Source organism: Hyaena hyaena, unplaced genomic scaffold, assembly GCF_003009895.1.
Source record: "Hyaena hyaena isolate Hyena2069 unplaced genomic scaffold, ASM300989v1 scaffold_732, whole genome shotgun sequence".
NCBI lineage: Eukaryota > Metazoa > Chordata > Mammalia > Carnivora > Hyaenidae > Hyaena > Hyaena hyaena.
This window is the reverse complement of record NW_024081364.1, coordinates 464724-473655: the sequence shown is the minus strand read 5'-3', so window position 1 is coordinate 473655 and position 8932 is coordinate 464724. Positions and strand designations below refer to the sequence as shown.

The window sequence follows — 8932 nt, the reverse complement described above, 5'->3', positions numbered from 1 at the left end:
GTTGAAAGTATACAATGACAGGTCAATCTTCTTAAAGCCGAGTTTATGTACTACCACCTCTATATGTGGCCATTTGTAACTTTTATGAATGGGGAAAAGTAGTACATCTGGGCACCACGTGATTGGAACTACAAACAATGTTTGCAAAAATTAATATCTTACAGATAATTTAAAGAGCTCACTGGAGTTCCAATAACATCCACCCAACAGATTAATTGGATTATATGCATTCCTCTAGGGCAGAAAAGTCCTCAAATTCTGTAAAGAGCCAGTAAGTATTTGGGGCTTTGAGACCAGGAAGTCCCCTCACAACTACTTTAATGCCTTTATAGCAAGAAAGCCACCTGGTAACAGGAAACAATGGGTGTGGCAGTGTCTCAATAAAAGTTATTTACAAACACAGGCAGCCAAAGGGACTGGCAGTTGCCTGCCCACCCTTGCCTCAGGGCATGGCATTGGTAAAGTCACTGCATACTGGCACACCCAAATATGGAAAAGTCCCTATACCAGACTGGAGAGAAAAGCCAGGGTGGGAGATGAACACTTTTCTGAAAACATAAAACTACCTTGATTCTTAGGTCCTTTCCAATTCCAATTTTCTCAGTTATGGGATTACTAGCTAGTCATTGCCGAGTCTCTGGGAATAACACCAGCTTCGGAGTGGAAAGACAGGGTCCGGAAGGACACTGAAACTCATCTCATCCATTCCTTGTCCTCATTCAATATTACTGAGACCTTAAAATGTCAAGTATGTAAAGAAAGTGGAACCACAATTCCTGGTCCATTATTATACATTTCTGCTCTTTCCCCTTATCCAGGTCACCGTCTATGAGTAGTTCTTGAGGAAGAAGACAGTGGCTTTGAATGAGGAACAAGAAGCCTTCGTGGGAGGTTAGAAAGCCTTTGGGGTGAAGATGCACTGATGAATCTTGAATATTTTCTATTTTACTTCTTGAGCAATTTGAACAAATTCTAAAATTTGTTTCCTACTAAAATTTTATGACAAAGTTGTGTTTTCTTTTAAAGTGATTTCAAGTGACTTTTTAAAAATATTTTTTTTTTTGCTTTTATTTAATTTTGAGACAGAGAGAGACAGAGCACAAGTAGGGGAGGGGCAGAGAAAGGAGGAGACACAGAATCCAAAACAGGCTGCAGGTTCTGAGCTGTTATCACTGAGCCTGATGTGGGGCTCTAACTCACAAACTGTGAGATCATGACCTGAGCTGGAGTCGAAAGCTCAACCTACAGAGCCACTCAGGTGCTCCAACAAAGCACAGATTTTATTCTGGGTCCACTGTTTCTTCTTTCTATATCCTCTGCCTCTACTCATGTCCTCTGCCATGAGGTACTCAAAGACCTCTCTTTTGGTACCCAACGCCAGCCCACAAGGAATCAAAACTACCATCCCATCATCTAGCAGTGTTTTTTAGTTAGAAAGTAACCTATGAAAATAAACCTTTGTGAGAACTTATGTCCAAACACTTGTGACCCAGATGATGAAGTGAAGAACATACACCAGAATTTTAAGAACCTTTATGAGATCCCAACACTCAAAAATTATAAGCCACCTTATCTTCTGTAACTCTCCGTATCCCATGTACATGTGGCCACCATCCTTCAGACCTTAGGATGCTCACCCAGAACCATCATGGCAGTTGCTCTGACTTTCCAGACACCTTATTCTAATATATGAAAGATTCTGCACCTTTGACTCATGAGGATGACTCACATTCCCACCTGCTGTGACACTGTGTCTTAGCTCAACCCTGACAGTCCCTTGTGCTCCTGGATGTTTTCTTAGCATAATATCCTCAAGGTTCACCTATGTTGTCAGTTATGATAGGATTTCCTTCTTTTTTAAGACTGAAGAATAGTCCATTGTATATACACGTACTACATTTTCTTTGTCCATTCATCTGTCAATGGACATCTAAAAGGTTGTTGTTGGGGCACCCAGGTGGCTCAATTAAGTGTCCAACTTCAGCTCAGGTCATGATTGGTGGGTTTGAGCCTGTGTTGGGCTCAAAGCATGCAGCCTGCCTCGGATTCTGTGTCTCCCTCTCTATCTGCCTCTCCCCCACCTGCGCTCTTTCTCTCTCTAAAAAACAAATATTAAAATGTTTTAAAGGTTGGTTTCACTTTTTTTTTTTTTTATAAGGAAGGGAATACATTTTCACAGTGTGAAAAAAAGGAAATAAACTTTTTTGGAAGAGTCTCTGTCTTTGAGAGACAGAGCACAAGTTAGGGAGGGACAGAGAAAGAAGGAGACACAGAATCCAAAGCAGGCTTCAGGCCAGTAACTCTCCACTCAGAAAGAATATTACTTAATCATTAAGAAGCATCTAATTGCAAAATGCGGTGATGTGCATGGCACCTCGAGAGCGGAGACGGAGAACCAATGTGGAGCATCAGGGCAGACTGCCTGGGAGAATGGAGGTGTGAGGAGCTGCGGAGGAGACCAGGAGTTGGCCAGGCAGAGGGGGCAAGGAGCCTTCCCAGCACAAACTCAGCTGGGAGCCAAGTAAGGAAGAAACGTGGTGGGTGAGGGGCTATGAGAGAAGTCGTCGCCTCACAACAATTGTAACACTGGCAATGGCGAGTGCAGGGCAGAGCAGCACAAGTGGCTGGTGGAGGGGGATGTGCAGGGGCCAATCCTGACCGATGTGCCCGGCCACGTGACCTGCTGCTCAGAGTCACATGGTGTAACATGGGTCCACCTTTCTGCTACTGGCTTCTCTTCATTCCCTTCTGCTTCCTTCCAATTCAGTCCACCAAAGCTTGTGGACCACTGACTGTATGAAGTAGCAATCTTTGGGAGAAAGGCAGAGTTCTGCATGTTCATTCTGCTCAACTCCATGTTAATGAAACTAGCAGGATATGTTCTTGGTGCTTGAATTAAGTTGGAAATCCAAAGAACTGTGGACTAAGCACAGAAATTCACGACTGTCTCAGGAGAGAGAGTGAGAGTCTTCATTCCAGTGCTATCTTTGAGAAGAATTTTTCAAAGGTTTCATTCTGTCCAATGGTGTTATTCAATATTGGAGAATATTAAGTAGAGCTCAGAGAAACTCAATTTAAACTGTTCTTGTTTAGATTCTTATTATGTGTTTTTTTGTTGGTGGTAGATAGCTTTGTCATTTTAAGATAACATCTGTTTTCAAAAATATATTTAATTCGGGCTAAAAGTTAATTAGAAAGTAATTAAATGTTAATCAGAAACTGATCACAATTTAAAACAGTGAATTATTTGATCTGAAATTGTGTTTCAAAGTTTTATTACAGACTGACAAAATAGCCATAAGAATGAAACTTTAACAAAATATTATGTACATTCTATAAGTTGTTAACAATGTTCATACAATTGTAATAAAATGAAGTCAGTCATTTGTCAAGGGACTAAATTTTGTTGGACATATAATTAGTTCATCGGAGTATGATAGTAAATGCCCACCAGTAATTACTGAATTATCACTCAAATTATTTTGTGAATTTCATAGTTGATAATGCTGAAAAGATTATAATTAATTTTTCAAAAATTCTATGTGTACTATGGATAAAATCTTCATGCAAATTGCCTACCTCTCTAGTCAGCCCTTAACAAAAAGCTATGACATACATATGAAGTAAAAATGACAATTATATGTGTCAAATGAAATCCATTAAAAGCTAGAATGGATGGGGTGCCTGGGTGGCTTAGTTGGTTAAGCATCTGACTTTCGCTTAGGTCATGATCTCACGGTTCGTGGGTTTGATCCCTGCGTCGGGCTCTGTGCTGACTGCCAGCTCTGAGCCTGGAGCCTGTTTCAGTCTGTGACTCCCTCTCTCTCTGACCCTCCCCTGCTCACGCTGTGTCTCTCTCTGTCTCCTAGAAATAAATAAACATTTAAAAAAAAAAAGCTAGAATGGATGACTCTCATAAGACAAACAACTATATAAAAATGAACTACCAAGTTATTAATCATATTTACAGCAGGATAATTAGTAAAGAAATTACTTTTATAATTCAAGTAAAGCAAAAGTAGAAAATAAAACTAGACAGATATAAACAATATTTCTAAAATTCAAAGCAGCATTTGGTTATGTTCCATGAGGTCAAGGATTTGAATTCTTGAAGTATTCAACAATTTATATTTCATAAAACAGGAACAAAGCAAAATTAAAAAGCAAAAATGTTATTTGAATTCATAGTAAACTCTCCAAGGTTTAAAAATTTTTACGTATAGAGGGGCACCTGCGTGACTCAGTCGGTTCAGCATCTGACTCTTGATTTCCACTCAGGTTATGATCTCACAAGTTACTGAGTTCAAGCCCTTCATGGGCTCTGTGCTAACAGTGTGGAGTCTGCTTGGGATTCTCTCTCTCCTTCTCTCTCTGCCCCTCCCCTGCTGTGTGCACACACACACACTCTCTCTCTCAAACTAAATAAAGTTAAAAAAACATTTCACACATAATCATCAAGTGCAATTATTTTATATCCTAAATGTCTTTTACTCATTTTAAAGTTTCTGTATATTAATATACAGAAACCTAGTTGTATGGAAGAAGGCTTTATGATTTCTGTAGGAACAAATCTGAAAGTTCAGTTCATTACACTTGAACTGTACATGGACTTACCACATTGTATTATAATTACGTGTTTATTTGCCTCTTCTTAGAGGTAGATATAGGAGTTACCGATGTAACGTTAATGTACATAACAACTTGTGAGGATAAGTTTTTCTGTAATATGATTATCCTATCCTTGTGATTTTTACATCTTATTTTAGAACTAGAAAAAGAAGAATGGCTACCTCTGATCCAGCAAAGACCCTACTGACCATCTGATTCCTGGACTCATGTCCAACCTGGGGAACTTCTCTCTGACCCATTTGGTATTGAGAACAATGTGAATTTAACAATTCACATGCAAAATTTAGACAGTAACTTTAGCCCAAATACACAAGAAATAGCTGAAGCACAGGTTTAAAATTTATATGGTGATCATGCTCTACAAAACACAACATCAATAAAATAGTTGGGAATTCGAAAGTTTATTGCAGATATTAACAATATGAAATGAACACATACTCCTCTATTAAGAATATGTCTTACAGCTGCCCTGTGCAGATCATAGAGAAGATAACTATGTATACAACACATATTTTATGTGGCAGAGCTTCAACTTCTGAGGAAAATTCATCTGTAGATATAATATTTATAATAGCAATACACATATATCATGTCCTTCATTGAAAATAAAACACATTTTCATCTTTTAGATTTTATGCTTTTAATAGTATGGCTGTAAATATGAGAAATATATTTTCTAAATACCAACTTTACACTGTGGCCAATTACAGCATGAAATATTTTTTGGCATGAAACAGTATTAGGGATATATACATGGCCATGATGCAATAAACTTTGGCTGGGGAAATTTTTAAGAAAAAATAGCTACTAAATTATACTACATTGCCTAAATAGCTTTTTGCTGAATAGAAATTTAAATAAACCTAAAGGAGAGGAAACATCACAGAATTTCATGGAAATGAAGTCAAAAGAAAAATGCAAAAGACTTAGGGCAGATGTCAGTCATTCATCAAGATAAATGAAGTATCAGAATCTATTAATCAGAATGTAAACTGCAAAGATGCTGTTAGAACACACTATGCATATGTGAGAAATAAGCATATGCTTTTCTCTGAAATCAACTGCACCTCAAGTGTGCCAAGGCACAGATTAACGAGATACCTAATAAATGTCTAATCACAGAACATTGTGCCAGGAAAAAGTGAGGGAAAATATAAGTCTCCTGCTTGTCAAATCACTGACCCTCTCTACCTCACTTTCGTTTCTACTTCTTCATTCACTTACTTTTCATTTTCTGGGTTATTTTTCTCTGCTGTCCCCTCTGTTACTTGCCTTATCGCTGGCCATATCCACTGATATGTGGGATGTGGATTTTTAGCTCCTATCTGCCTTACTGTCTATGACATAAATACAGCCCCTCTTCTTTTCCATTTTCAGCTTTATTGAGGTATAATTGACAAATACCACTGCATGGTATATAACACGTTCATCGTGATGATTTGATCTATGTACAGATTATTGAAAGGATGGCCCCCCATCAAATTTATCAGCACATCCCTCAACTTACATAGGTACCTTCTCGTGTGGGTGAGAGAACATTGAAGTCTTACTCTCCTAGCAAATTTCAAGTATATAATATAGTATTATCAACTCTAGTTACCAATTAATACATGAGATCCTTCCTCAGACTTAATTCATCTTCCAGCTCAAAGTCTGGACACTTTTCCCAGCCTGTCCCTATTTCCCCCACCCGGCCAGTTATTGGCAACCACTTTTACACTGCATTTATCAACCCTCTCACCTTTTATTTTATAAAGTGAGTTCTAGCTTCTATCCCAGTAGCAGGTGGAATGTACTAGTGACATCAGGACAGTTATATCAACTCAAGAAACTGCCAAATGTATTTTTCAAAGTCATCCCAGGTGTGCGATGAAATCAAAATGGTGCTGTTTGTTCTTCTTCTGTATCTTTCTTCCTGACTTCTCCTAAATGTTTCTTTGGAAGATTTTCTGGCTTGTTGGTTTGTTACTAATTACCCTCAAATGATACTAAGGCACTGAAACTGTTGCACAGATTTTGGTTAGTGTAGGTTCACTGGGTCAAATAGGATCCTCAGTTTTTCAGAATGGATTGGTCATCCTTTCTGAAGAGAGAATTTCCGTAACAATCCAAGAGTTTTCAGTATTCCTGAAACGTTACTCAGATTCTCGTGCCAAAAAGCTCTAGTCTTCAGCCCTTCAATTTTTTTAAATGTTTATTTATTTCTGAGAGAGACAGAGACAGAGACAGAGTACAAGTGGGAAAAGGGGCAGAGACAGAGAAAGACACAGAATCCAAAGCAGGCTCCAGGCCCCGAGCTGTCAACACAGAGCCCTACAGAGGGCTAGAACCCACAAACTGTGAGATCATGACCTGAGCCGAAGTTGGAGGCTTAACCAACTGAGCCACCCAGGTGCCCTGCCCCTAAATTTTTTTCTTGATGTTTATTTATTTTTGAGAGAGAGAGAGACAGAGAGAGAGGGAAACAGACAGAGCACGAGCACAAGTTGGGGAAGGGGCAGAGAGAGGGAGACACAGAATTCCAAGCTGGCTCTAGGCTCTGAGCTGTCAGCCGAGAGCCCAATGCAGGGCTTGAACCAAAGAACCTATAGGGCGTCAAATTCATGACCAAGAAATCATGGCCTGAGCCTTGGTTGGAAGCTTAATGAACTGAGCTACCCAGGTGCCCCCTTCAACCCTTCAAACTTTTTCTGTATCTTAAGCTCATTTTTCATGTCCTATTAGGGTTTCTGAGGGTGCAAATCCAGAAGTACTTACTTGTTAAAGCTGGTTCTACCCATATATGATATTCACATTGTTTCCTTAGGATTCAAAGCTTGTTATGTCATAGATCTTGAAAGAAACAGTCCCACACTCCCACTCTGTATGTTTCATTTGAACCTTACTGACAGATCTCAGCTGCTTTGCAGAACTGTAACATTCCTTTGCAAAAATTACACCTCTGGTATACATTTCACTTTATGGTGATGTGACATCCTTAGTTCTCACTCATTGATACAAGTAACATTTAAAGCAGCTTAAATATACAAATATCCAAGCCCTCTTTTGCATCAAGTTTTCATGCCTGTCCACTTAACTCCAGCAGAATGTGCTTTTTGACAGCATTAACAATGGGCAAGAAGAATGCCTACCACTGAAATAAAGGCAATTCAGGAAAAAATATTACTAGTGCATCTATTGGTTTCAAACATCCCCTTCATTCATATTTTTTACTAGAATAGTTTTTCTCTAATTACCTTACTAGGCAAATGCAAGAAAATCTGCTTCCACTTACCTTCTAAAGGTTTTAGTAAATGGCTGAGAGAGATTCCTGGTAAAACAGGCCAGTTCAGACTGAGGAAATGATTGGTTTACTGTGGGATGGGGGGAAGGTTGGCCTTAGGAACCAGAACCGGCCCAGGGAAGGTATAAAGACAGAGCGCTCTCTTGCCAGAATTAGAATGTTTTCTTCTGATCTCTCCAGAAGTTGTGGCTGATTGACCAGCAGTGTTTCTCAGAAAGGCAGTGTTAGGGTTTCATGCTATTTAAACAGTAGTAGCATAATAAAGAGATAAGGTATTTTTCTTCTTAGTTAAATAAATCTGAAATAGAAATGACATTGGAAGGAAAATGTGCTCTGACACAGAGAAATAACTACCAGTGAACAAGTGACTAGAGACATGTATATTTAGAGGGGAAAAAAAGTCGAAGGAATTCTCTCTATATACGTCATTGTGATAGCACAGAAGATAGTAATCTTATCTATTTTAAATATAATGCAAATATTTCAAGAAGAAATGTTTTCTAAGGTTTTGAATTCATAAGGATAAAAAACTATCTTCAGCCTCTCTCTGTCCTGGTTAGCTCCAAAGTTAAAAAATTTAAATGTTTTTTGTTGGTCTTTTTCCCCCCAAAGTAACCAGTATCGACTTTTTATAGAGAGTCCCAACTAACTTATTCCCAGGAGAAACAGGTGTAAATGTTCAAAGAATACAAAATGTGTTAAGACCCAGCTTCACCGCAGTCCAGAGATAAGAGATATTCATTCCTCCCTTCTGGACCCTTTCTCTTTCTTTTTTTTTTTTTTTTAAATTTTAAATGTTTTACTTATTTTTGAGAGAGAGAAATAGAGACAGTGTGAGCAGGGGACGATCAGAGAGAGAGGGAGACAGAGAATCTGAAACAGGCTCCAGGCTCCGAGGTAGCTGTCAGCACAGAGCCCTATGTGGGGCTCAAACCCACGAACCGTGAGATCATGACCTGAGCTGAAGTCGGACGCTTAACCGATGGAGCCACCCAGGTGCCGCTTGTGGGCCCTTTCTCT

The 8932-nt window shown here is 39.0% G+C and overlaps 1 pseudogene; it reads left to right on the top strand.

Annotated features, from left to right (window-relative positions):
- Positions 1 to 2707: 2707 nt before the first annotated feature.
- The window catches only part of LOC120220862, a 47136-nt pseudogene continuing 40911 nt past the window's right edge, over positions 2708 to 8932 (top strand).